Source organism: Jaculus jaculus, chromosome 3 (genome assembly GCF_020740685.1).
Source record: "Jaculus jaculus isolate mJacJac1 chromosome 3, mJacJac1.mat.Y.cur, whole genome shotgun sequence".
In the NCBI taxonomy this organism is placed as follows: domain Eukaryota; kingdom Metazoa; phylum Chordata; class Mammalia; order Rodentia; family Dipodidae; genus Jaculus; species Jaculus jaculus.
The window spans coordinates 158,790,475-158,818,296 of NC_059104.1; the positions used below are offsets into that span (position 1 = coordinate 158,790,475).

Genomic DNA, 27,822 nt, shown 5'->3' on the forward strand with positions numbered 1-27,822 from the left:
CCTGGAAAATTGAACTGGGGTCCTTTGGTTTTGCAGGCAAATGCCTTAACTACTAAGCCATATCTCCAGCCTGACCAGTGATTTTTTTTTTTATTTCATGTGAATATCTCATTTAATTATAAATATACTATAGTATAATAATATAAACAGGAAAAGCATCTATGAAAGGTATAATTGGTTAGAAAGTAATAGCAATGCAAGTTGGGTATAGAAAAGAATCAGAAAATAAACCTATACTCCAATGTACAGTTTTTACAAAGGATAATTAATGTCTTTACTGAACTTCCTCAAGTTAAAAATGAACATTCCTTTCCAGATTTCCCAGTAGCATAAGGAGAAGTGGTCATGTTGCCATAGGGAAAATGTGGCCATCCATCATTATGCTTGCCTCTCAGAAATAGGATGATGTGTTTATTACAACCTTTTTGGCTCTTGTGTGACAGATAATTTTATTGCAGGAAAGCAGGTGGCCCATGATTACCAATAAGTGTTAATGCACATTTTTAGATTTGATTGACTAATGTCTTAGCATTGTTCAATTTAAATGAGAGGAAATAGATTATGATAAATGTTTAGGCCTCACAATAAGTTATGTCTTGATAGAAAAAAATGATGTTATTTGTGAAAATTATGGAATGATTTACAACCTCTGTGGTACTGATTGAGAACTCTCCATCTGACCTGCTTGATGCAGCCTCAACATCCTGGAGAGATCTATATTCATCTCACTGGTTCAATATCCTTTTGTTCTTAGCCCCAAAGCTTTCAAAAGCAGAGAACAATGTCAGTCATACTTCTATCTTTAGGTGCCAGTCTGACATCTTCAAATAGCAGTTATTTAATTTTAGAATTTATATAAAAGTTAATTGAATTATATATTTTGAAAAAGCATCCTTTAAGGCCTTTGCTTAGTAAAACTACATGGTTTGTATTCAAAACTTCTAGTTCCATGTAGATATAGATATGTTTTTTATTCACGAAATTTATATAAACAATCATTTTATTCAAAGCATAAAAATATTTTATAAAGTAAATAACATCATATAATCTTACTATTCATAGTGAACTTAAAATAAGTAGAAGTTTGAATCTTGACAGGTGTTCAGAGAAAAGTCTGGAAAACCAGGAATAGAATAAAATATTAAGAAAAGTCAGTAATTAAAACTTCATTGTGACATTTTTTTTTTTCAAGAGAAGTAAGCCTTTATTTCCATGTTTTCCAAATAAAGCTGGCTTTTTGGTTGCTTTCTGGTGATTAGTCGAAGAGACCGAATCCCATATCCTCATCTGACTCCTCCGACTCTTCCTTCGCTTCCACCTTGGCTGGGGCGGCTGCAGCAGCAGGAGCAGCAGTGGGGGCGGAGGCCACAGGGGCAGCGGCCACAAATGCAGATGGATCAGCCAAGAAGGCCTTGACCTTCTCAGCAAGTGGGAAGGTGTACTCGGTCTCCACAGACAAGGCCAGGACCCGCTTGTACCCATTGATGATAGAATGAGGCACTGAGGCAACAGTTGGGTAACCAATCTGCAGACAAACACTGGCAACATTGCGAACACCCTCCAGGAAGCGAGAGTGCAGGGTATCCTCTGTGATGTCAAGCACTTCGGGGTTGTAGATGCTGCCATTGTCAAACACCTGCTGGATGATCAGCCCAAAGGAGAAGGGGGGATGTTCAGCAGGGTGGCCTCGCTGGCTCCCACTTTGTCTCCAGTCTTGATGAGCTGCACATCGCTCAGAATTTCAATGGTGCCCCTGGAGATTTTGGTGGTGATGCCCAAAGCCTGAAAAAAGGAGGTCTTTTCGGGCCCCAGACCAGTGTTCTGGGCGGGCACAGTGACTTCACATGGGGCAATGGCACCTGCACGGGCAGCAGCTGGCACCTTATTGGCCAGCAGCATGTCCCTGATCTCAGTGAGATCCTCCTTGGTGAACACAAAGCCCACATTCCCCCGGATATGAGGCAACAGTTTCTCCAGAGCTGGGTTGTTCTCCAGGTGTCCTCGGATGGCCTTGCGCATCATGGTGTTCTTGCCCATCAGCACCACGGCCTTCCCTCGGAGGGACATGCAGATCTGCTGCATCTGCTTGGAGCCCACGTTGTCTGCTCCCACGATGAAGCATTTTGGATAATCATCCAAGAGTTGGATGATCTTAAGGAAGTAGTTGGACTTCCAGGTCGCCCTGTCTTCCCTGGGCATCACGGCGGTGCGTCAGGGATTGCCACGCAGGGTTTAAAGACGATGTCACTCTAAAGAAGAGAGCTGCCCCAACATACCTCAAAAGGGGCCCAACTGAAACTAAGGACAACTGGCGAAATAAGCAAGGGTGATGTTTTCCTGTGAACCGGATACCAGCACAAAGGGGAAGGAGATCAACGCAGAGAAAAATCAACTCCTACCAAATCAGAGAGCCAAAGCCTCAGAGGCCCCCAACACCTCAGCACTGAAGCAGACCAAAAATGAACCCAACATGGCTCAGGGAAATCTTGCGGAAGAGGGGGCGGAAAGAATGTCAGAGTTACATGTTGGGTCATGATTTGCAGAGACATTTATCATACTAATAACTGGGGGCTAACTCCACAATGCACGACCCATTTTCATTAACAAGGAGGGTCTAATGGGAGGGGGTAGATCACAGATGAGCCTAAATAATGGTACCAAACTGCCTGTATTCACTGAAATGAAAACTAATAAATTAAATTAAAAAAAAAAAAACAAAAACTTTATTGTGATTCCATGTAGCCAAAATCAGAATGACTATCACTAAGAAAACAACAAAAAGTGGAGGCTGGAGAGATGGTTTAGCAGTTAAGGGCTTGCCTATGAAGCCTAAGAACCCCGGTTTGAGGCTTGATTCCCCAGTACCCACATACCACATAAGCCAGATGCACAAGGTGGTACATGTGTCTGGAGTTTGCAGTGGCTGGAGGCCCAGATGCGCCCATTCTCTCTTTGCCTCTTTCTGTCTCTGTCTATTGCTCTCAAATAAATAAATAAAAATAAACCAACATAAAAAAAGAAAACAACAACAGAAAAACAAATAGATTCTGGTAAGTATGTGGGTAGGAGGAACCTTATACAGTGTTTGTAGAAATGTAATTTAATCTAGCCACATTGTAAAATAATACAAAGCTTTTTCAATTAACTAAAAGCACAAGTACCATAAGAGTTATTGGACCATAAAGAAGAATAAAGTCGTGTCATTTTCAGGAAAATGAATGGAACTGGAGATCAAGTAAAAAAAAATAAGCCAGACTCAGAATGATAGATGTTATATGCGTTCTTTCATATATTGAATCCAAGGGAAAACAATAAAGCTTACAACAGGAAACGAGGAGAAGAAAGTAGAAGGGAGGGTATATGGGAAGAAGGAGGAGGCCTGAGAACCTGCCAGAGCTAAACAGTAAAACCCTATTGCTGAAGACGCCACTGGCTGTGGTCATGGGGCACCAGAATGTTACTCTGGAATCAAAAGGGCTCCCACCTGGCTGGGCCTCATAGTGCTGCAAATCCTCATGGCAACTGATGGAAGAACACGGTCACCAGCAGCAAGAACAAGTAGGAGACCCTACAGACTATGAAAGCAATGAACTGGTTAAGAAATACACACTTGTGCAATGGTGGCATGCCTCTGCAGGTAACCAACTGTTCTATGCTTAGACATGGGAGAGTAGTCATATCTGGCAGTGGAAACCAAGTCAGAATCCCATTGTTAGGAAATTCATAGATCTAGAGAGAGACCACTGTTGATCACTGGAAAAGAAGAGTGGGCTTGCAGACCAAAAAAAGAAAAAAAAAATCTTTCACATTTGCATACCCCTTTATAACTCAAACTCCTCTCACTTCTGCTTAGAAAATCTGCTTTATTTTACAGATGGCAGAGAAAATGGGGCAGAACCAATATCCATAGATAAGACAAGAAGTTAGCCAAGTGCCAAATATGAGATGTGCCACATCTACCACATCTGTCAGAGCCCAGGAGAGATTGAAGGGGAAGTGATGACATGAACAGGGTCTTCCTGCTAGCCTGACAACAGCCCCAGGCTGATGATGACAAACACAGTGATCAATCAAAACCTATCAAAATGAAAATTCAGAGGCTCAACACTAAATTAAGACTGCCAACATGTCTTCTATGACTCAGGGAACATTGTGAAAGAGGAGCCAGAAATAATGTAAAAGCCTCAGAGTGGACAGGAATATTCTGAGGCACGGTCCCCAGCTATCCCACAGGGACTAAGTGAGGCCTTTATGACACCACAGTGAATACCATAACCTCCAGGTCTCCCAGGGTAAAGGGAGCTGGAGTAAAGGGATAAAAGAGAATAATCTGTTATAATTAATATAAAATAAAAATTAATATGAAAATAAGAAGGCAGCCTGGGAGAAGAAAGAATGATATGAGGGTAATAATATGATCAAAGTATATTATGTATATTTATGAATATATCACAATGAAAAGTATTATGTTAGATAATTAATCTACCCTAATAAAAAGATGAAAAAAGACAGTGTTCAGGAAAGTAAAATAAATCAGAAATGTAGTACAGAAGGCACCAGTTAAGCCTGCTCTTGAACTGTTACCATGTGATCTCACTTGATGTACTCTCATTCATTTTTAAGACAATTTGTTGGTCCAGGGATTATTGTTCTCATTTTATAGACAGTATTGCTGAGAAGAAACATGCTTGCCTCAGGCTTATTTAAGAGTCAGAGAAAGGATTCAACTGAAGTTTCAAGAACTCGACATATTCCTATACAATATCCACTTATATGGTTTGTGCTAGAAAATAGAGCAATATTGCTTGGCTGTTTTGTGTGAATCTACATGATGAAAATAGGCTTACAGAAGGAAAGTTATAAAGAATTCAGATGAACCTAACTAAATTCATCAATACTAGACAAAACTATCCCAGTGGAAAATGCATATTTTTTTTTTTTTACAATTCAGATTAAAATCAGTGAATAGGGGCTGGAGAGATGGCTTAGCAGTTAAGCACTTGCCTGTGAAGCCTAAGGATCTCTGTTCAAGGCTTGATTCCCCAGGACCCACATAAACCAGATGCACAAGGTGGTGCATGCATCTGGAGTTCATTTGCAGTGGCTGGAGGCCCTGGTGCACCCATACTTTCTCTCTCTCTCCCTCCCTCCCTCTGTTCCTCTTTCTTTTTCTGTGTGTCACTCTCAAATAAATAAAAACAAAAATAATTTTTTAAAAAATTCAGTGAATAATTTTCAAGCATGTTGTGGTAATAACACTAAAAAGTAACTGGTAGATATTTGGAAGGTACTTGAATCCTGAAATTCATGATCTTAGTCAACTTCTGCAAATATGGCTAATGGCTGATTCCCATGATATCAGAAAAAGAGAAGACCCTCTTGGATCATGAGCTTTCTGATGTCGCTAATTGGGCCACAGGCATTGGAAGCATCACAGTATAGTTAAAAACATATGTGGCTGGGGATAAACAGGCCTGGATTCCAAGATACTAAGTCCCTTCCTGATTCTCCATTCTATGAAATGATGTTACAATGCTAAAGAATAAGTGTGATAATACACATAGAGAGGTTAGGACATGGGAAACATGTGGGTTCTGTAGTCATTACAATCATCTTCCTTGTCATATCCTAGAGGGAGAGAAGTTGCCTTTCTAGAGTTCATTGGGTGTTAGCCACTTCATCCTCCTCTGAGTTAGTCAGCCTCTGGCAGCAGAGAAATCCACCTTATGGAGCATTATAGCTGAAGACATTTAGAAGATTATTTAGGTCAGGGCAGGTGGAGGGAAAGATGTGTACTCTGTGAGGATGTGTGTGCAAATTTGCAATCTGTTATAGGTCAGCATTTCTGTAAAGGCAATAGAAATATAGAAATTGCTAGAGAAATGAAGTGAGGAAAAAAAACAGAACATAAAATGTATTCTCTATTATTTTTATTTTTCAAAGGATACACAGTTGAGCTGGTAGGGAGTGGTTCAATGGATAATGTTTCTTCTGCAGAAGTATGAACACTGTTCATTTCCTCAGGACACACAAAAATGCCAGGTGGCCTGCTATGCACTTGTGACAGAGACAGTGGATCCCCAGGCAAGATGACTGACTAAATTAGCTGAATTATGAAGCCCTTGCTTTAAGTGAAATACTTTGTTTCAGTAAGTAAGATGGGGAGCAAAGTAGATACATAGCAACAACATCCATCTGCTTTCCATAGAGGCATACACACAGATGCATCACATATGTGTAGCCACACATATATTAGAATTCATACACATATGCATATATGCTATGTGGTAGTTTGATTCAGGTGTCCCCCCTAAATTTAGGTGTTGTGAATGCTAGCTCCCCAGCTGATGGATATGTGGGAATTAATGCCTCCTGGAGGGAGTGTATTGTTGGGGGCGGGCTTATGGGCTTTATAGCCAGTTTCCCCATGCCAGTGTTTGGCACACCCTCCTGTTGCTGTGGTCCACCTTATGTTGGCCAGAGGGTGATGTCCACCCTCTGCTCATGTCATCGTTTTCCCTGCCATCGTGGAGCTTCCTCTCAAGCCTGTAACCCAAAATAAACCTCTTTTTCCCAGAAACTGCTCTTTGTTGGGTGATATCTTCCAGCAATGCGAACCGGACTGCAACAGTAAGGTGGTACCAGGAGTGGTATTGCTGTTAGACACCTGACTATGTGTCTTCGGCCTTTTGGAGCTGATTTTGAAGGGGAATGTGGGAGGATTTGAAACCTTGGCCTAAGAGATGCCTTGCAATGCTCTAAGTACAGCTTGATGGACTGTTCTGGTCTGAGCTACAAGACCTGAATGCAGTAAAAACTATGGACTGTGAGGTTTGGCTTATGAGGGTGAGAAAGAGCTGTGCTTGGACTGAGCTAACAGTTTGTGTGAAAAGCTTGCTCTTATGCCCATGTCCTGAGAAGTTGTTCAGGGTTGCTTTGCATAGAAATGAACTGGTGTGAGTGGAGGGATATGGCACAGAAAGAAAAACCTTTGGGTGAACTGTTGTCTGTTCAGCTGCAACTGAGAGATTACAACCTATGAGACTGGGCTAGCTGACCTGTGCTGGGGCAACAAGAAGAATGTAGACTCTTTTGAAGGGGCCTGAGTGCTCAAGGAGTCCTGTTCTTCAAAGTCTGCTTTAATCCCCCCTGGATTAAAAAATTGGCACCCTACCTGGTATTGTGGAGTATAAGAAATGCTGGAAAGAGGGTCATTGAGTTTGCAACACGGTCTTGTGTTTTGGAAATGGCCATGGGCAGTGTGAAGCAGGTTTGCTGGTTGCCTGCATAGAGATCCCATGGGGCTATGAGGATGAACCGTGGCTTGCAGTGGAGACCCAGTGCAGATGCCAGGACCATGAGATGGCTACTAAGGAGCTGCTGGCCCTGGTGAAGTATTCCAGGACTGTGAGTAGCCTAGCTGGAGGGGCGGAATTGGAATGCCAGAGTCTTGTTGCTGGTTAGAATTATCAGACTTGGAGACTTGTCACTGACTAGAGTTATTGGACTTAGAATTTGAGTTTAATGTTTTACCCGGTTGTTTTAAATCTTGTATTGGTTGAATGTTTCTTTGCTATGCCCAATGCCATCTTTTGCAGTGTGAATATTTATTCTGTGCCATTATGGTTTTTTTGAGGTTATTTTTTCGGTATTATGGCCCAGTTAAAAGATCTTGGTCTATGGGGATGTTTGAACATCATTGGAATTGATAAAAACTATGGGGACTTTTAAAGTTAGAAGAATGCATTGCATTTTACATCATGTATGGTTATCAGTTTATGGGGGCCAGGGGTGGAATGTGGTAGTTTGATTCAGGTGTCCCTCATAAACTTAGGTGTTGTGAATGCTAGCTCTCCAGCTGATGGATATGTGGGAATTAATGCCTCCTGGAGGGAGTGTATTGCTGGGGGTGGGCTTATGGGCTTTATGGCCAGCTTCCCAGAACTCTATATCATTATAAAAACTTATAAGTAGCTGGGCTTTATTATATTCCTAAAGGAAAATACTCCAATTAATGGCCATTTTTATGAGAATTTGTATAATATCCTATGTTTATGAGAGACTTTATAATCACTCATTTTTTGTTCTTTCTTTCATACAAAATAGGACACAAAGATATAGAAGAATATTCTCTAATTATAATTACCAAACATAGGTTGCAAATACACATTCTACTTTGGAAATTTATAATATATTATATTTTCACTTGTCAAGTGATTTTTCAGAGAGTCCTACATATCATTTATTTTATGTAGTAGTCTATATTCACACTTTATACACAGGTTACTACATATATTTTAATTATTTGACAACTTTTTTCATAACACATACTAATGTAGTATGACATTTTATTAAAATCATGTTTATAGATATAATAAATTAATACTTCTTTCTCAATTATAATTTTGAAGGGAAAATAATGTATTACTCTAACAGAGTAATTTGATTCTCTCTCTCTCTCTCTCTTTTTTTTTTTTCAAGGTAGGGCCTCACTATAGCCCAGGCTGACCTGGAATTTACTATGTAGTCTCAGGATGACCTTAAACTCACAGCAATCATCCTACCTCAGTGTCTTGAGTTCTGGGACTAAAGGTGTTCACCATCACACCTAGCTCATAACTTGATTCATATACTAAACTTGTTTTTATTATAGCATATATTAAAAATTAGATAAGCTTTCTTTTTTTTTTAGATACTCTTCTCAATACTGGTTGACCTACAATAGGTATTCATGACAAAATATATATGTTAAGTATCTCAATAACTATGAAATAAAGTATTAGAATACAAGCTCTTTATATAAATCAGCATAGGTGATAAATAAATTGCAGCCTGTCAACAAAGGGCAGCTGGGACATATGGCACACCTGTTGTAAAGACCATCAAGATAAAAATATTTATTTTCTATAACAGTAAACAGGCAAATATTCACGCAGCCATTCATGCAACATTCAGCAAATATTTATTGATGACCTTTCATAATTCAAGTGCTATACAGAACTTACAAAGAATCAAAGTTTCAGTGAATAATAATATATTAGTAATCAACTATGACTTCCAGAACATTCACTTTGAAATTTTAAGACTTCCCTGTCTATTTAAACTTATATTTTTGGTTTTTGGTTTGAATCTAGCTTGCCATTATGGCTTTGAATGTAATACCAAAAGATATCCTAGCAAAGCTGTAGAGGTTTGAGGTCTTTATCCCAAGAAAATTATTTTCACTTAACATTCAATATATTTGCTCAAACTTATGTGATTGATTTCTTTGAATTTCATTTTTAAATCAAGTTTAGGTTCATTGTAAGATTAAAAAGTATATATAGATATTTCCTAGGTACTTACATTTTCAAAACACACACACACACACACAAATATATATACGTATATATATATGTGTATATATATACATATATATATACACATATATATTTATGTACGTATCCCATGTATTTAATACATATTGGTCTTTCTAACACATATTAGTCATTTTCTTTTCAAGCCACTATTGCTTAAAATTTAAGGATGCAGGAAGAGTGCAGCCAGATTCTTTGCCAAATGAGAATGTTGATGGCTTCTAGCTCAATTTCTTTAAAAAAATCATTTTATTTATTTGCAAGGAGAGATAGAGAAAAAAAATGAAAATGGGTATGCCAGGGCCTAGTGCTGCTGCAAATAAACTTCAGGTGCACATTCCACTTTAAGCATATGGTTTTATGTGGGTACTCAGGAATCAAATTTGGGCTCTTAAGCAACACAAGCAAGTGCCTTTAACCACTGAGCAATCTTCCCATACCTCAGTTCTAGAGTCCTTGTTCACTTCTGAATCCTCACAGGCCCAGCCTCTACTCTCTGCATCTTTCTGAGCATTATGGTCTTCTCAGCTCTCCCAAGAACAGCTCATTAAGCTTTACTTATAGAACTCTAGAGCTTCTCTTGTTAAAGCTTCAAATTCTTCAGCTTTCCTCCCAAAAACAGTTTAGAAATTCTAAAATGACATGGTCATTTTTATCTCATCAACAACCCCACTTCTGGCAACAAATTGCTGCATTAGTTATTTTTCCCATTCCTGAGACAAAAATACCTGACAAGTCTGACAAGTAGCAACTTAAGGAAGGGAGAGGTGTTTTTATTTTTATTTTTTTTTTTGGCTTTTGATTTGTGGGTGCAGGAGAAGCATGTCAATAGCAGCATAGTTCAAGGGTGTTTACACTGAGACAGCAGAAGTAAACACCTATGTTCAGCTTGCTTTCCCATATTTACCTTTTTTTTTTTTCACATTAGGTTTCCAGTACATGGAATTGTGCCACTCATATTCAGGTGGGTCTTCCTTCCTCAGTTAAACCTTATTGCAAGCACTCACAGAGACACCCAGTGGTGTATCTGACAAATGATTCCAACTCTGGTCCAACTGAAAATGAAGATTAACCATTTCAAATGCCTTCAATGGCACTTTTCAAGATGCTTCATTTCCTTTACATTCGATCCCTCACACATTTTCACTTACTTTATCTCCCTTCAATGTTTTACTGCACCCTACTTAACAAAGCCCATGACAAGAGTAGCCTATGGTGGAAGTGCTGCATTGCTTTGCCTTTCACTCTTTCTCCCACTTCACTAAGCCTTTTCCTCCCTTCCCACTCCACTGCAGCAATGCTAGTCTGTCTGCCATGATTCCCTATCTTTAGAACCCATCAGTCAATTCTTAGCCATCATTTCTTTCTGCCTCTCCACAGTATATAACTTACTTCCTTTGGAGTATTTTCTTTCCCTGGCTTTAATAAAACGCTGTTAATTTTGCCCATACTCTCTCAATATTCTTTGTTGATATTTCCTGGTTTTCCAATCTTTAATGTTCCTTGAGGTTTCCAAGGCTTTAGTCTCAGAACATCTTTATATAAACATATATACATGTATATATACACATATATGTGTATAATATATATCATATATATTGTTAGATATAATTTATTTATTTATTTATATGAGAGAGGGGGAGAGAGAAAGAAGCAGATGTAGAAAAAGGGCCTGCCAGGGCCTTTAACCATGGCAAACAAAGTCCAGATACATGTACCACCATGTGCATCTGGCTTATGTGGATAATGTGGAATTAAAGCTGAGTCCTTAGGCTTTATAGGCAAACACCTTAACTGCTAAGTATTTTCTCCAGACCCTCAGTACATTTTCTCTTATAATATTTATTCCCATCACCAGCCCAGCTTCATTAACTTTAAATTCCTTTAAATCACTTGCATACTTTTATGAATCCTCAACATAAATCTCTAGTTGTTGCATGCCTCCTCCATGAACTCCTATATGGATATTTACTCTGTATTCAAAACGACTGCTTGGATGTTAGTGGCCACTTCATGCTTACATATAAACCTTCGTCTCTCCCATTACCAGCCCTTCCAGGGTTACCAGCATATAATTCTGTGGATAATGTGTCAAATCTAGTTCTTTCCTCCAGGCCCACCATCGCTCATGTGCCTAGGCTTGCCACTAATTTAAACCATCATTACCTCCCAGCTAAACTAGTGGATTTTTATTTTTTAACTCATCTTCCTGCTTCCACTTCTTTCTTTCTTCAGCACCATATCTGTCCATCAGCCACAGAGATCTATTTTAAAAGGGAAATTAGCATCAATAGGCTTTCCAATTCCCAGAATAAATTATCTATCTTTCTTTTCCTGTTCTAAAGAAACTGGCCTTGTTGCTAGGCTTTTAGTAAGTCAGGTTCATTTCTGGCTAAGAACATTGGTGATTGCTATGTCATCAGTTTAATTTGCTCATAATTTCTCATGGGAGAAAATGAATAACTTTTCACTTTTTTCATGCCTTTGTTCAAAGCCCTTCCTCAGGAAGGAATTCTTTGAGGATCTTTTACAAAATAGACCATAGATATCTAGACATACTCTACTTGTACTGGTTGACATTAATGGAAGTACACAGTGCTTACTTCTCCCTGAACCTCATGTACATAATTAAAGTCTGCCTTTTTCTTACGTCTGACTATAAGCAGTTATAAAATCAGGATACCATCCCACTCTTTGCTGTATTCCAAGCATTTAGAACAATGGGTAGCAAAGAATTGACCCTCAATAAATATGCTTGAATGATTGAAGGAGAGAAGTTAAATGATGTATGGCTTGGGAGCTGAGCAAGTAACAGAGAAGAACTTGGACTCATTCTTGCTTTCTCCTCTATGCTGACAGCCCTGTACCACTGCATCCTCCATTCCTTCAGCTTACATCTAAAATCTAAGGGAGAAAAATCAATTTATTTTCACTTCTTCTTTTTCTACCAGGTCCATCCTAATCTTTTTGAGGTAGGGCCTTACTCTACTCCAGGCTGACGTGAAATTCACTATGTAGTCTCAGGGTGGCCTTGAACTCATGTTGATCTCCTACTTCTGCCTCCTAAGTGCTAAAATTAAAGGTGTGTGCCACCACACCCAGCTCATCCTAATCTTTTTTAAACCAACTGTTGTCTAACATAATGTTGCTACACATTATTTCATTGTGATCAATTGTAATTTGATACTGATGATAAAGTACTTACTTAAAAATCAAATTAGAACCTCCTCAAGAATATCAATAAAATTAAAGCCTTGTAGCTTTCCTTATGCTTTCCTGAGTTCTAATGTTTACAAAATTTCATGTTAACTACAGTTTACTACTCTGCTGTGTTTCAGCAAGTAATCTGTCTGCCCACGAATTTGGGGTTTCATGTCAATGTCATAACTCTTCTCATGTTTACCACAAGATAGACAGTGAGAATCAGCTTTCCAAAATACTTGATTTGTGTTGGAAATCCTCCAGGATACTACTTTCTAGGCAGAGTTTTTCACTTCTTTTAAAAGCAGATTTCCTGTTTTGAAGAGATGGTTCTATGCTTAAGGCACTTGCCTGCAAAGGCTAGCCACCCAGGTTTGATTCCGCAGTATCTACATAAAGTGGCACGTGCATCTGCAGTTTGGTTGCAGCTGCTGGAGGCCCTAGTGCAACCATTCACTCTCTCTTCCCTCTATCTCTCTATGCTTACAAACAAATAAGTATATAGATAAGTAGATATCTTATTCTAGATATGCCCCCTTTACTCCCTAGATTATCATAAATAATGCTTGTGGAATTTTTAAAAGTATTTTCTTTATTTATTCACAAGGAGAACACGAGAGAAAAAGAGAGAGAGAATGGGAATGAATAGGCTCTCCAGGGCCTTCTGCCACAACAAATGGACTTCAAATGTATGTGTTACTTTATGCATTTGGCTTTATGTGGGTACTGGGGAGTCAAACTCAGGTCATCAGGCTTTAAACAAGTGCCTTTAATCACTGTCTCCCTAGGCCTGCTTATTACAGTCACAACCACTGTTACCTTCTTGCTACCAGAAGTCTCAGTGATATTACAAAAATTTATGTGAATATCAGTTTATGTGTGTTAACAATAAGGATATTTGTACCTCAAAACTGTTGTTTCAAAGTTTATAGGAGACAAAATACAAAAGGACTGATGAGCTATGCATTTGTAGCAGCTAGTGAGTATGAGTACTGTCCCTCTTCACCATACACCTTTGATTCACTTTTTCTGATTTGTCATTTTAAATCTGCATAAGTTGTGATATAAAAACAGAAATGAAAAACAGCACAGAGAATGACTCAGAAGGCATCATGGTACTGGAAAGAAGTGACAGGATTGCTCAGTACTGCAATATCTCTATCATACCTTCCAAGGCTCAGGGTCTATTGCTGAAGAGGTGGCAGAAAAAATGTAAGAGCCAAAGGAAGGGTAGGACTCCTTACAATGTGCTTCTCCCAGACACAAAATGGCGTGGATATCCACTACTTCACAGTGCCTGACACTACCTACACAAGGCCATTATAATAGGAGGAAAAGATCATGACATCAAAATAGGAGAGACTGATTGAGAGGGGGAGGAGATATGATGGAGAATGGAGATTCCAAGGGGAAAGTGGGGGAGGGAGGGTAATACCTTGGGATATTTTTTATAATCATGGAAGTTTTAAATAAAAAATTGGAAAAATAATAAATTAATTTTCTATCAATTCCTCTAAATGTATTAGTAACTCAACTACCTAGTTATTTTCTTTATTATCTACTCCCCTTACTCTTTCTACTATTAGTTAAATACATTGCCATAATAAGGAAGCTCTGTATTTAATTGGATGCCACAAGGTCTTAGTTGAATCTTGTAGCCATTGTATTTCTCACTTTTCTAATGCAGAAGCCACTGGGAAGTGTTAATTAGGTACTAGAAGCAAATTAGATTATCTAAAGGACATTTTTAACAATAATTTTACAGTAAAACAGGGGCAATGCCATAGATTATACATACTATCCTACTATCTGGCTCAGGTAAGTTTAAATCCTTGAAATTGTATAGCTTGTCATTCTACTTTACATCTTTATAGTTATTTTAAAGTATTCAGTATTCTTGGAAGGTACATTGGGAAATCATGATGGCCAGAGTTAATTTTCATACCATGAGTATGATTTGGTGTATAGTTTTTAAATTAAAAAAATTATAGACATATAATTAACACACGATATTTTTTTCAATAAGTTTTGAACAATGGTTTTTCTCTTTTAGAAACAGGGAGACAATATAGCAGCCCAAACATCCTGACCCCAAACCTTCATGCATTGGTGGGATCCAGAATCTGATCAGCTTCTTCAGCCTACTCTGCCTCTTCTTGGTTGTGTGTTTTAAACGATATCAGTATGATTTGATTTATCTTCATTCAGCAAATCATTTAACAAGTATTCCCTGGAAATTTACTGAATTTAAAGCATTCTTCTTGGGTAGTTTTTGATAGAGCAGTAAGACACACACATGCACACACACACACACACACACACACACACACACAGAGAGAGAGAGAGAGAGAGAGAGAGAGAGAGAGAGAGAGAGAGAGAGAGAAGTTTCTACCCCTTGTAAAAGTTCAGACCGACATTGATTGAGTGTTTGCAATGCTTGTGGAGTTCTGGACAAGTAGTGGGTATAGAGGGAAAAAACTAAGGGACTAAGGTTAGCTTTCTGCCTGGGAGAACCTCAGTTAAAGTCCCTAATTTCCTTGTTTCAATATGACAACTATACTAATATGCATATCCCAGGTTTGGTATAAGGGCTCTAGATATCATTTACAATTAGATATCCTTGATTCAGTGGCAAAGTTCAGAAGCTCTATTTTCACTTTAACTATGTAGAGATTATTTTAAGGGGCAAAAGGCTTTGTAAGTGATTGGGGACAATATAAATAAATGCCTGGGGTCAGGAAAGAGTAACATTCACACAAGTATCAGTAAACAGTGCCGTTGGCAGAAAGTAGCAAGCATGTAAGGGATTACTAGGCTACAAAGCTTGAAAGATCATTTCCAGTACTCCTCTACAACTTCTCTTTCAAGATAATAGAAATTCTGTCCCAAATTCTTACAAGTTTCTTGAAGGAAGGTGATCTTTGACCACTCAAAGCCTTTTTACAGGACAAGGGTTTTAGAAATGGGAAACACTGACATAGCAGAGGGCCCAGCAACCAACTACAGCAACTCGATTTCTAATCTATTAGCCTTGGCAGCTTCTGTATATACCAAGAGTGAAAATAAACTTCCCTTTCAGAGTAGGGGGATACAATTTATTCATTTTTCAGGTTACTCATTGTTACCGGTGAACTCATGGTATTATGTATACACATGATCAACAACCACCTGAAAGAATACACATCCAATCAAATTTATTAATGTCTGCTATAAAGACTCAGTGATGGATGACCAGTTGGCTTATTTGAGGCCATGGAAGAAATAGGTGGATAATCTCATCAGTGGGCCTCCCCACAGCACCTAATCTCTAGAAAAGATAGTGGGGTTTTCTCACACATGATTTCCTGTCCTGGGATGCAAATAAGAGAGCCCTGCAGCTGTGAAGGCTGACAGCAGATGTTGCCCTGTCAGGTGTCTTTGATTCTGCTTCAGAAACCACAGGCAGCTGGTTGCAGACAAATCATCAGCGCTGCAGGAACAGGGAATGGCAGCCTACATTGTGTGCTCACAGAGGAGGCATGGCACTCAGCCACACTAGTGGGAAGTGACAAGGGCTGGTCTAGAAGCGAAAGTAGTGGAGCCTGGATGTTGTCTCTTTCTACTTTGACACAAAGTTCCCTCCACTCTGCTTTGCAGTATACTACGGAGACATCTGTGTCATTTATTCAGATAAAACCTGTTTGATGACAGCAGGCAGGTTCTAACACTTAGAATACCCAGCACCTAAATGAGTACGTAGAAGTAAGTGTTATAAAACATTTTCAGATTTCAGTTATTTGAACTAACCTGCCTAAGGACTTAAGGAATGGGAAAGGAAAAAAAAGTAGCTAGTGAGATATGAAATAATGTTTATTAAGTGCCTCAGAGAAAGAATAGTATTTTCATATGATGGTCTTTCATTTTATTTTTATAGAAGTTTTATATTTGCAGTAATAATATTCCCATTTCACTGTGAATAGGGTTGAAATGTCTACATGAATTTGCCACATATCTAGTATATTAGTGAAATGGAATTCAAATCCATGTTTCTCTGACAATAGAACCCATGCTCTATCTCCTGCCTCATAATTACTAGGATACTTCATTAAAAGCAGACTGAAATTTCATTTTACCATGGTGAATGCATTTTTATTCTAGCCTCAATCTGCATATGTGCACAGGTTTTATGGATGTGAATGAATAATTATGTAGTCTAAAATAATGCTGATATTTTTGGTAAATGGTATGGTTCTCTAGTAAAAAAGGAAAATTGAGGGCTTGAGAGATGACTTAGCAGTTAAGGTGCTTGCCTACAAAGCCAGAGGACCCAGGTTTGACTCTCCAGGACCCACATAAGCCAGATACAAAAGGTGGCACATGCATCTGCAATTTACAAAGGCTAGGGCCCTGGCATACCCATTCTCTCTCTACCTGCCTCTTTCTACCTCTCTAATAAATAAAAATAAAATTAAAAATTTAGAAAAAGGAAAATGGATTTCATTATTATAACTTTCATAACTGTTTTTGTTACTTGTCAAGCATGCATTTCCCTGCTACCCTATTTCTCAGAGGTTCAACCAAACCCATATGCTTTAGGAAAATGCATGACCTACTCAAAAAGAGGGATCGTACCACCTTGTCTGTAGTTAATCTTTTTCTTTGCCAATAATTGATTGTACACTTGCTACAAAATTGACTTGGAGTATTTATAAAGTGCAAACATGGTGTTCTGTGCAGTTTTGGGGACAAGCTATAAATGATGTTTACAAAGTCTATATGGATGGCAATATCCTTTATTCCCCATTTGTTATTTTTAGAAGTGAAATTCATAGTTTCTAAAGCTTTCTTGCTTTCTGCTGAGGTCATAGCCCCACACAGAGAAAGACCAGGCCAAATACTGATGAGGAACTAGAACCTCAACCCTTGGTATTAATTTGATCTTAGTGCTATGGCCATCAAATGTTATCATTTAAGCAAGCTTAAAAATAAGGTTTTCTCTAACTTGCAGCAAAATATTAAGATATCTTGCATGGTGAAACTAGGAAATAAATGGTGAATTTGATTACTGTTGCTAGATCACATTGTCATCTTTTAAACATCATTTTATGGTGAACAATTCTGAAATATAGCTTCTTTCACCATGTCCTTTTTATTGAACTCACCTTACAGTTGGAGAAAGAAAAGTAAATATCAGGGCCAGGGAGATGGCTCAGTTGTTAAGGCACATATACGTAAAGCCTCAGGAACAGAGTTCGATTCTCCAATACCCACATAAAGAACAAAGTGTTGCATGTGTCTGAAGCTAATTTGCAGTGGCGAGAAGCCCCGATGCATTCTGTCTGCCTCTTTCTCTTGCTCAATCTCTCGTAAATAAATAAATAACTAAAATACTTTTTTAAAAAGAAAGTAAATATCACAGTGGTGTTTCCAGGCTATGCTCCTGCTAAAAAAATTGAACTTTGGGTTTTTAACAACAAACTTAAAATTTCATGCTTTTAAAACCTACTCTGATTCAAACTGAAATGAAGATTGAGGACAGAGTTAATTTTATTATTAATTTCCAAATCAACATAATAGACTACCTTAATGTTGCCTTTATTTGATAGCAAACAGTTGTTTTTGCTGAACCAGTTTATGGAGTCCAAAAATAACTAAAATGGTTAGGATGGCACTTGATTTTTCTTCTTTTCTAGTTTTTTTTTTTTTTTTTTTTTTTAACTTCTCCTCTCCCCCTACTTAATCCCTTTCTTCACAGGCACATCCTTAAGGTTTGACTAGACATCCCTCCTCTGCCTATATTTCTCAATGCATTAAGCCCATTATCATAGTTTTCTGCTTTCTTATCTGGTTTACCCACAATATTAGCAGCATTAGAGATTGTATCTCATTCATTTGTACTCTGTTTCTTTTTTTTAAAAAATTTTTATTTATTTATTTATTTGAGAGTGACAGACACAGAGAGAAAGACAGATAGAGGGAGAGAGAGAGAATGGGCGCGCCAGGGCTTCCAGCCTCTGCAAACGAACTCCAGACGCGTGCGCCCCCTTGTGCATCTGGCTAACGTGGGACCTGGGGAACCGAGCCTCGAACAGGGGTCCTTAGGCTTCACAGGCAAGCGCTTAACCACTAAGCCATCTCTCCAGCCCTTGTACTCTGTTTCTGGCATGCATAAGTTAGTCAATCCATGTTTATCAATCTGAATGATGCTTCAGCAGTCTACATAGAATTTTTGAGGAACAAGTAATTTTGGATAGATTAGTTTTGTAGATGTTTTATTCCTTTGCCTTAAATTTCAGAATCTGAAGAGCAGAAACTTCTGCAGGTAGGCCTTCTAGTTTTCCCCTTTCAGACACTGATTCACTTTTATTTAAAATTTGCTTTCCATGTATATCTGGCTATCAAGATTGCTTTTCAAAGACTCCATGTATTTCACTTTAATTGAAAAGAACATGAAAACATGAGCTCAGATGGGAACTTGACTTTGCTCCTGAAAAATTTCATTTAGCTTAGTATTTGATTTTAAAATAGACTTAAATATGGTTAGCATTTTTATAGAAATGTGCTACCTATTCCTTTTGAGGACACGGAACTGTAAATTCTGTAATTAGTACAACCAGAACTGAAGATTTCTTCCTGAAAAGCTGTATTCACACCGGAGGAGTTTGCATAAAGCATTCTTCAGTTAAATTTTTAGAATTTATTTTGTGTTTAAATTTGCCACAGCATGGTACATGAAAAAGAACATTCAAGAAAATGTCACAGCCCTATACTTTCCAGGCCCAGCTGTACCTCAAATGCATTGTACTAAAGTTAAATGGTTTGCCCAATCTTAGCTACTTCTAAGGGTAGAAATTATATATTGTCTGATATAAAGGACATGTCATTAAATTCATTTTCTCACAATTCAATGTATTAGTAAGTTTATCAAATATCCTTGGCCTTTGCCTTTTTATAGTTTTTGTATATAGTATACCTAGAAATAGAATGAAGAAGCACATTGAATGCTTACATTTAACTTTTAAACAAAATATTAAACTGTTTTCCAAAGTAGTTGTGTCATTTAAAATTCTTACCAGCTCTGTATGGGAGTTTTAGCTTTTCCATATTCTCATCAATATTTTGAATTCTCAAATGCTTATATTTTTAATATTTTTATTCACTTTTTGAGAGAGAAAGAGAGAGAGAGAGGCATATAGAATGAGAGAATGGATGTGTTAGGGCCTTGAGCCACTACAAACAAACTCTAATGTATGTGCCACTTTGTGTGTCTGGCTTATGTGGGTCCTGGGGAGTTGAACCTGTGTCCTTTGGCTTTTCAGGCAATCACCTTAACCACTAAGACATCAATGTAGCCATTTTATGTATACACTTTAAGCCATTCTAATGGGGAAACAGTGATATCTCCTTGTCCCTTAACTTTCATTTTCTTCCTGACTACTTACTTTTTAGAGATTTTCATCATTCAATCTCCAAAATAACAAATTTTTAACCTTTTGGAGGAAATTCCCAATACTGTTATCCCCCTGTGTCCATGGGCTGCATCTATCAAATTCTGGATAGAAGATATTTCAGGGAAAATGTGTCTATACTGAGTGTGTACAGACTTTATTTCTTGTTATTATTTCTTGAAAAGCATAGTATAATTATATGCCAACCATTTGTATTGTATTGTATATTCCAGATGGTATAGAGAAAATTTAAAGTACATAGGAAGATATAAATAAAATCAAAAATATTTGTTATTTTAAATGAGAGATTTAAGAAACTTCAGAATTGGAATCTGACATTTGTTGTCTGCAAAGGTTCTGAAACCAATCCCCTATGTATATAATTATTATTTTTTAATTTAATTTATTAGTTTTCAGCGAATAAAGGCAGCTTGGTACCATTGTTTAGGTTCATCCATGATCTACCCATTCCTAATGGACCCTCCTTGTTGATATAAATGGGTCATGCATTGTGGAGTTAGTCCACAGTTATTGGTATGATAAATGTCTCTGCATATCATGACCCAACATGTGACTCTGACATTCTTTCCGCCCCCTCTTCCACAAAATTTCCCTGAGCCATGTTGGGTTCATTTTTGGTCTGCTTCAGTGTGAGGTGTTGGGGGCCTCTGAGGCTCTGGCTCTCTGATTTGGTAGGCATTGATTTTTCTCTGTGTTGGTCTCCTTCCCCTTTGTGCTGGTATCCGGTTCATCAGGAAGACAGCACTCTTGCTTGTTTCACCAATTTTCTTTAGTTTCAGTCGGGCCCCTTTTGAGGTATGTTGAGGCAGCTCTCTCCTTAGGATCTGCATCTATCTGAAAAAGAGAAGCAGATTCTCCAACGGAGAGTAAGTTAGCACCCGTAAAATTGAGATAACACTTACGTTTTTGATAGAGAGTTTAATAGGTGTAGGCCCTCTTGTACCCCATGATTAATGGTAGCTTGATATTGGAGAGTGGACTTATGTTTGGATATGGTTCTGACTTGTTTCCCAGCTCCAGCTATGGGTCTGTACCACTGAGGAGATCAGTTAGCCAAATCAAGAGCAGATGGTTCCCCACCATGGCTATATGCCACTATTGTACTTGTGTGGGCATCACAACAGGTTATTTGTTGCTAATTAGGTTAGACCATAAGTTGCTTAGACAGATATTGGTCATTTCCCCCAGTCGCCCATGTAGCACCTTCTGGCACTAGACACACTGACTGTCTGGGGACTGACTCTCTCTCCTGGCTCCCAGCCATGCCGTTGGATTTTACGTGTCAGCTGCGTATGGAGTCATCAGCAATAGGGTCTTACCACTGACCTTTGGTGGGTCATCAAGTACTCTGACAAAAGTCTGTCATTGTTTTAGGAAACCTTATAGGTTTCTCTGATCAAAAGCTCATTGTGGATGATAGCCCCATGCTGGTAGTGGGGATTACAGGTCAGTGCCCACTAAGAAAATGAGGAAAAACGTAACTAATATACAAGAGTTAGAGAGGCGAGAGAGAGGGGGGAGGGGGAGAGGGAGGGAGGGAAGATGTAGAAGATTTAGGTTAGTCTTGATCCTATATAATTATTATTATTATTATAATTATTATTGAAACTAAAAAGATGACCAACTGGAAGCATGGTAAACATCATTGTTAATATATCCTTTAATTATTTCCTGGATGTAATATTTATTTTAAAACAATGTCTTATATAAAGTAAAGCCCAAGTTAGAAGGTTTCTCAATTACTGAAATATGCAGTATTACATCAGAGTCAAGAGAATCAACAGAATAGAGCCAAAAAAAAAAAAAGGGTTCATAAAGACAAAAGAAAATTATTACATACTAGAGTTCTTCAAAGTTTGAGCCTAGGCAATTCTGTCTATTCATCTTCTTCTGAATAAGATAAGCCTTTAATTGCCAAAGTTTTTAAATGACCTAATGAAAGACCATGTATCCAGAAGCTTACTCTGTGTTGCTTGCTTACTATCATCTATCTATCATCTATCTGTCTGTCTGTCTGTCTGTCTGTCTATCTATCTATCTATCTATCTATCTATCTATCTATCTATCTACCTACCTATCTATCTACCTACCTACCTACCTATCTAATCTATACACTTTTGAATAATACAAGGCAACATATATTCAAATTTACAAAGAAGGAAAGGATCAAATACAACTTCCAAAACAATAAAAAAAGTTTAGCATATCTCAGTGAGTACCATGAGAATTTAGGGAGTTAAATAAGCCAGAAATTTAGAAAACTTTTTCATTTCCCACATTTGGTGTAGCACCATTCATTATTTTGACAGTGTTCTCTGAGGTGACCTTGATTTCTTGAGTTCACATGCTGCAGTGCCATTATCAAAGTGTCTTCCTTGTCATGTGCTTGCTGCCATCATTGTTTGTTCCAGGCCTTCTCCACACTAGAAAAGCCTGGGCATCTTCTAGTGAAAATATCATATCATATCCACTTAAATCTTTTTTCCTCACACACAGAAATACACATACAATTTGGACGCAGATGTTTTGGCTCTGGTGAATGCTACCAAACATTTCAGGAAGAAATGAATTCAAATCTCCAAAATTATTGAAAAGACAATAACTTCCAACTTATTCTAGGGGCCTTATATTACATGGATATTAGAAAAGGGAAATGTATTATAAGAAAGTAATATTACAGACTAATATTTTTCACACATATACTCCAAAAAGTCTAAACAAAATGTTAGCAAATTAAATTTAATTATGTTATAATAATGATACATTATTGTCATATGTGGTTGCAGATCATTTAATATTAAAAAGTCACTGTAATACCTGTAATAAACTGAAAGAAATATTTTTGACAGAGAAAAGAAACAAATAAATATTCATGAATAAAAAAATTAAAATAGTGAAATTCATCCCTCTCCTGTTTATTCAGTCCAACCTCACCAAAATACACAAAGGAGTTTCTTCAATTTTTAAATAGCAGTTATGAAAACCTATGGCTTAAACCATAATTAATAGTAAAAGATGATTTTTCCCTTTAAGAACAGGAAAAAGTAGGACTCTCTTTTCTCATTACTTTCATGAAAAATTGTGGATAATGTACTAGTCAGTGACAAAGAGCAAGAAAGTGAAACATAGTTTGTTATTGATGATAGATGTGATCTGATCGAATCTAATTCCAGAAGATGAATTTGGCAAGAGTGCAAGATCAGTTCAGTATGCAAACCTCAACTGTTTCCACATACTAATAACAGTCAGAAGTTGAAATCAATAAAGCACTTATATTTAAAATAGCATCAAATATGGAATACTTAGGGGTAAGTTTAATGAAATAAATGAGAGTGGTACACTTAAAATCAAAGAATATCTATGAAAAAAATTGAGCACCTAACAAATAGGAAATACTTTGTTCATGAGTTAAAAAAAAATCAACTTCACCAAAATTTCTATTCTCTGAAAACTGATACAGACATTCAAAACTATCTCATTGAAACTTCTAATATAAATTTTTTCAGGATCAAGTTAATTCTAAAATTTGTATGTGTGAAGATTTGAAGTACTGAGGGAGCCAAAACAGCTCTGTAAGAAAACATAAAAATAAATGCAACGAAGTTGGAATTCCAAAACTATCTGAATCCAAGAATTATAAAGTTTGAATAATTAAATCAGCATAATATTTGAATAAAAATACCTTAGTACATCAATAGCAATAGACCACACATATTAGAAACTAATTTTGTTAAGCAAAGGAGACAATTGAGTGAAGAAGAAATGGCTATTTCAACAAACAGTGCTGGAAAAAATTGGAAAAAAAAAACGTACAAAAAAACCTTACACTGTGTATAAAAGTCAATTCAAAATTGAACAAGGACTTCAATATAAACCTATAAAATTTTTATAATAAATCAAAGGAGAACATCATTACAATTTTGAGTTATAGATTTATTAGTTAAAACACATGCATGAGCTTTAAAAGAAATGATAAATTAGAAACTGTCAATATTTAAAAAAACAACTTCCACTGTGCAAGACGTTAGAAGAATGAAAAGAAATTTTCTTTTCATATGTGTAATGTAACAAACAACTAAATTTCAAAAGTAAATTAAAGCTGGGTGTGATGGTGCATGCCTTTAATCTCAGTACTGGAGGAAAAGGTAGGAGGATCACCTTGAGTTCAAGGCCACCCTGAGACTCCATAGTGAATTCTAGGTCAGTCTGAGCTAGTGTTGAGAACCTACCTAGAAAACAAAAAAACAAAAAAACAAAAAAACAAAAAAAAAAAAGAAAGAAAGAAAGAAAATTAAAATTTAACACACTCAGTTACTTTCCTCAGTGCTATAACAAAATACCTGAGAAGAAGTAGCTTGACAGATGAAGGATTTATTTCGGCTTACATTTCCAGCAGAAACAAAGCACCTGATCACCCTCAGTCCTAAGTCAGCAAGCAGAAAGACCAATGCTCAGCTTGCACTCTCATGTTTACTCAGTCCAACCTATTAACCTGTTTCCCCCATGAAGTGGTAAGGCCCACATGGTAGGCCTTCCCACCATGATTCACCTAATCTAAAATCCCCTCACAAACATGCCCAAGGTTTGTTTTCATAATAATTCTAAGTCCAATTAAGTTGAAAATTAACATTAACTATCACACTTCTCCAAAAACAACAAAATATAAAAGATGTGAAAAATGTTCAACACCCTCAGCCATTAGTGAAGTGCAAGTTAAAAACGACATGAGATATTGTTATGCATCTGTCAAAAATGGTAAAATTAGAATGATTAACAATTCTAGGTGCTGGAGAAGACACGATGGGGCCATTAGCAGCTTCTGAGAAATGTAAGCATTTATCTATTCTGTGTTCAGACTAACTGAAGAAAAATTTGCCTACGAAAAGGCTTACTTGCCAGTAATAATTGTAGTGACGGATCAGATATGTGGATGTTTTGGGATATAGGAGTGGGACAAGGGGCTGGAGAGATGGCTTAGCGGTTAAGCGCTTGCCTGTGAAGCCTAAGGACCCCGGTTCAAGGCTCGGTTCCCCAGGTCCCACGTTAGCCAGATGCACAAGGGGGCGCACGCGTCTGGAGTTTGTTTGCAGAGGCTGGAAGCCCTGGCGCGCCCATTCTCTCTCTCCCTCTATCTGTCTTTCTCTCTGTGTCTGTCGCTCTCAAATAAATAATTAATTAATTAAAAAAATATTAAAAATAAAAAAAAATAAAAATAAAAGGAGTGGGACAAGTTGGGGCTCCTTGTGTGCAAAGAGGAATGAAAACGCCTTTGTAGGAGATACATATATCCTTAATCTTAGTTGTGCTAATAGTTTTATGGGTGTGTATACATGTCGAAACAACATCTTTACATTTTATATTTCTATAGTTTATTATGTTTGTTGTACTTTAAGTCTACCTTAAACCACACTTCTCATGTAATCTCTTTAGAAGTTTACCATAAAAATTTTAAATATAGGGCTGCAGAGATTGCTCAATGGTTAAGGCACCTGCCTGTAAAGCCTAAGGATCCAGGTTCAATTCCCCAGTACTTGTGTAGAGCCAGAGGCACAAGATGGAGCATGAATCTAGAGTTCATTTTCAGTGGCTAGAGGCCCTGACATGCCCATTCTCTCCCCCTACTTCACATAAGTAAAGAAATAAAAAAAAAAATCTTAAATATAAGTTTCCTTTTAAGTCTCTACTTGGAGTTTCCTTTATTTATCCTGGAATAACCTTGATTCTTTTTATGTTCCTTGTTTTCTAGTATAAGGTCTTGTGTACTTATTTTTCTTTCTCTACTTGAGGTATTTGATCTTCCTGCACTTAGCCAGACCACTCCCACCCAATCATCCACCTCAGCTTGGTTATTAACTTCCTAATTATATAACTTCTCTAACCTCCCTTACTAAATAAAATCTGATTTGTCTTTCAGAGCTAGGTAGCTATCCTCAAAACACTCAACAGCGTTCTTCCTTCACCAGTGATCTGATTCCTCCTTGAGCCAAAAACTGCACTGATCTATACCACAATTGTATTCAAAATTTACCATAGTAGAGTGCACATAGCAGGTACACAAAAATATTTTTGCATGGATAAGTGAGAAAATAGTATTCAGTAATCAAAATTTGCTTACATTATTAAGTAAGCAACACATACTTGAAACCAACTTCCATTAATAAATGAAGAATAAATTCACATTCTTGTAACAGGAGAAAGTCACACACTGTACCAAAAGATAGTTTTTGAGATGTAATTTTAAGAAACTAGGAGATTGAAATCTGGCAAGTCTCTACCTACATTTGATGCCAACCAGGACTTTAAGTACTGTGTTTGAAGCTATTAGAGGAGGCAATTGTGTCATACTCTTAAGTCTCTGGTATGTGTTGTGATAGAGAACTGATGTTGGTTGGATTCATCGAGGGTTACAGAAAAACTGCTCAGAGCAAAACTGAATAGTGTTTTGTGGAAAAGTAACTCACCTCATTTAGTTCATGCAGTTAGCCAAGCATCTGTTGTTCAAATGAAAGGCAGCTTATAAGGAGAATCTATTTGTGCAAAGAAGCACTCACAGACAACATAAAGCCATTGACAGTAAGCCATGCTTTTGTCATAGCCTTCCATGAATTTCTGCTCTTAAAGTTGAGTCTGATTTAGTACTTTTTTTGGACAATGACAAGTTTGCTTTTTTCACAGCTTTTATCACAGATGGGCAAGTACAATATAAAACCAGAATTAGTTTTAGAACTGGTTTAGCATTTAAGAGCAATCATTGCTTAAGCATGAAATTCTCTTGAGGCCAAAACCCACCAAGTTCAATTCCTCAGAACTTTTGTAAAAAGCTAGGCATAGACATACATGACCATAAGTCAAATGTGAGGTGCCAGAGACTGGAGAATCTCCATGGCTTGCTAATGGGCAGCAGCTCAGGATTGAGGGAGAGATGATCCAGTGTTGAGGAATAAGCAGAAAGAGAAGGTCAGCTTGCATTCTCCTCTAGCATCTGCACACACATGGATGGGGCATGTATATCTGAACGCACATGTGAATACATTATCCACTACACACATCTCACACCACACCACACACACACTCACACACATGCAGAAAAATTAGAATTAGTTGTTTCATAGTAATTTTGCTATGTTTAGGTTATGTTCATTTGAAATAAGTTTCTTGCTTAATTTTTCTGGGTAATGAATGAATAAGAGAATAAGTGAGTGAACAAATGAATATCACTGAGCATTCATTAAAGTGTGCAGGAGATTTTGATAGAATTTCTGTGTATGTTTACATATTTTTCATAGCAAGCCCATAGAATATGGTATTATTATTTAATGACATTTTATCTCTCTTTCAAGAGATGAGTAAATGAGCTGTAAAGAGATGAAATGACCAAGTATTATATAACAATTATATAACAATTATATAACAATTGTCAAAACTAGTAATGAAATCCACCCCAAAATTGTTATAAAACCCACAAATCTTACTCTTTTAGCACTAAAGTCAAACCTGAAAAGCAGTAACTGTCTTTGTATTGATATTTTGCTGCTAAAGAAATTCTCACAGGTAGCTCCGGATAATATTTTGAAGTTGCTTTTTCAATGGCAAAAGATAGAAGGGATATCATGATAAGCATGAAAGGTAAAATAATTTATTAGAGCTGAGGACACTAGTTCATGAAAAAATACTATTAAAACAAAATTGATTATGATTCAGTGGTCTGGAACTTCTTCAATGACAGGCTTACATGTTCAAACTAGGAGGTCTGAACTAGGTGTCAAGGTAAGGAAACAAAGACCTATGGCGATTCACCTGAATCCTAGGTGAAAGTG

The 27,822-nt window shown here is 37.3% G+C and overlaps 1 protein-coding gene and 1 pseudogene across 12 annotated transcripts in view; one reads left to right on the forward strand and one right to left on the reverse strand.

Moving 5' to 3' along the window:
* Dlg2 (discs large MAGUK scaffold protein 2) overlaps positions 1-27,822 on the forward strand; it is a 1,944,997-nt gene that overhangs the window by 726,501 nt on the left and 1,190,674 nt on the right. The window lies entirely within an intron of this gene.
* Positions 1,178-2,256, reverse strand: LOC101603097 (annotated as a pseudogene).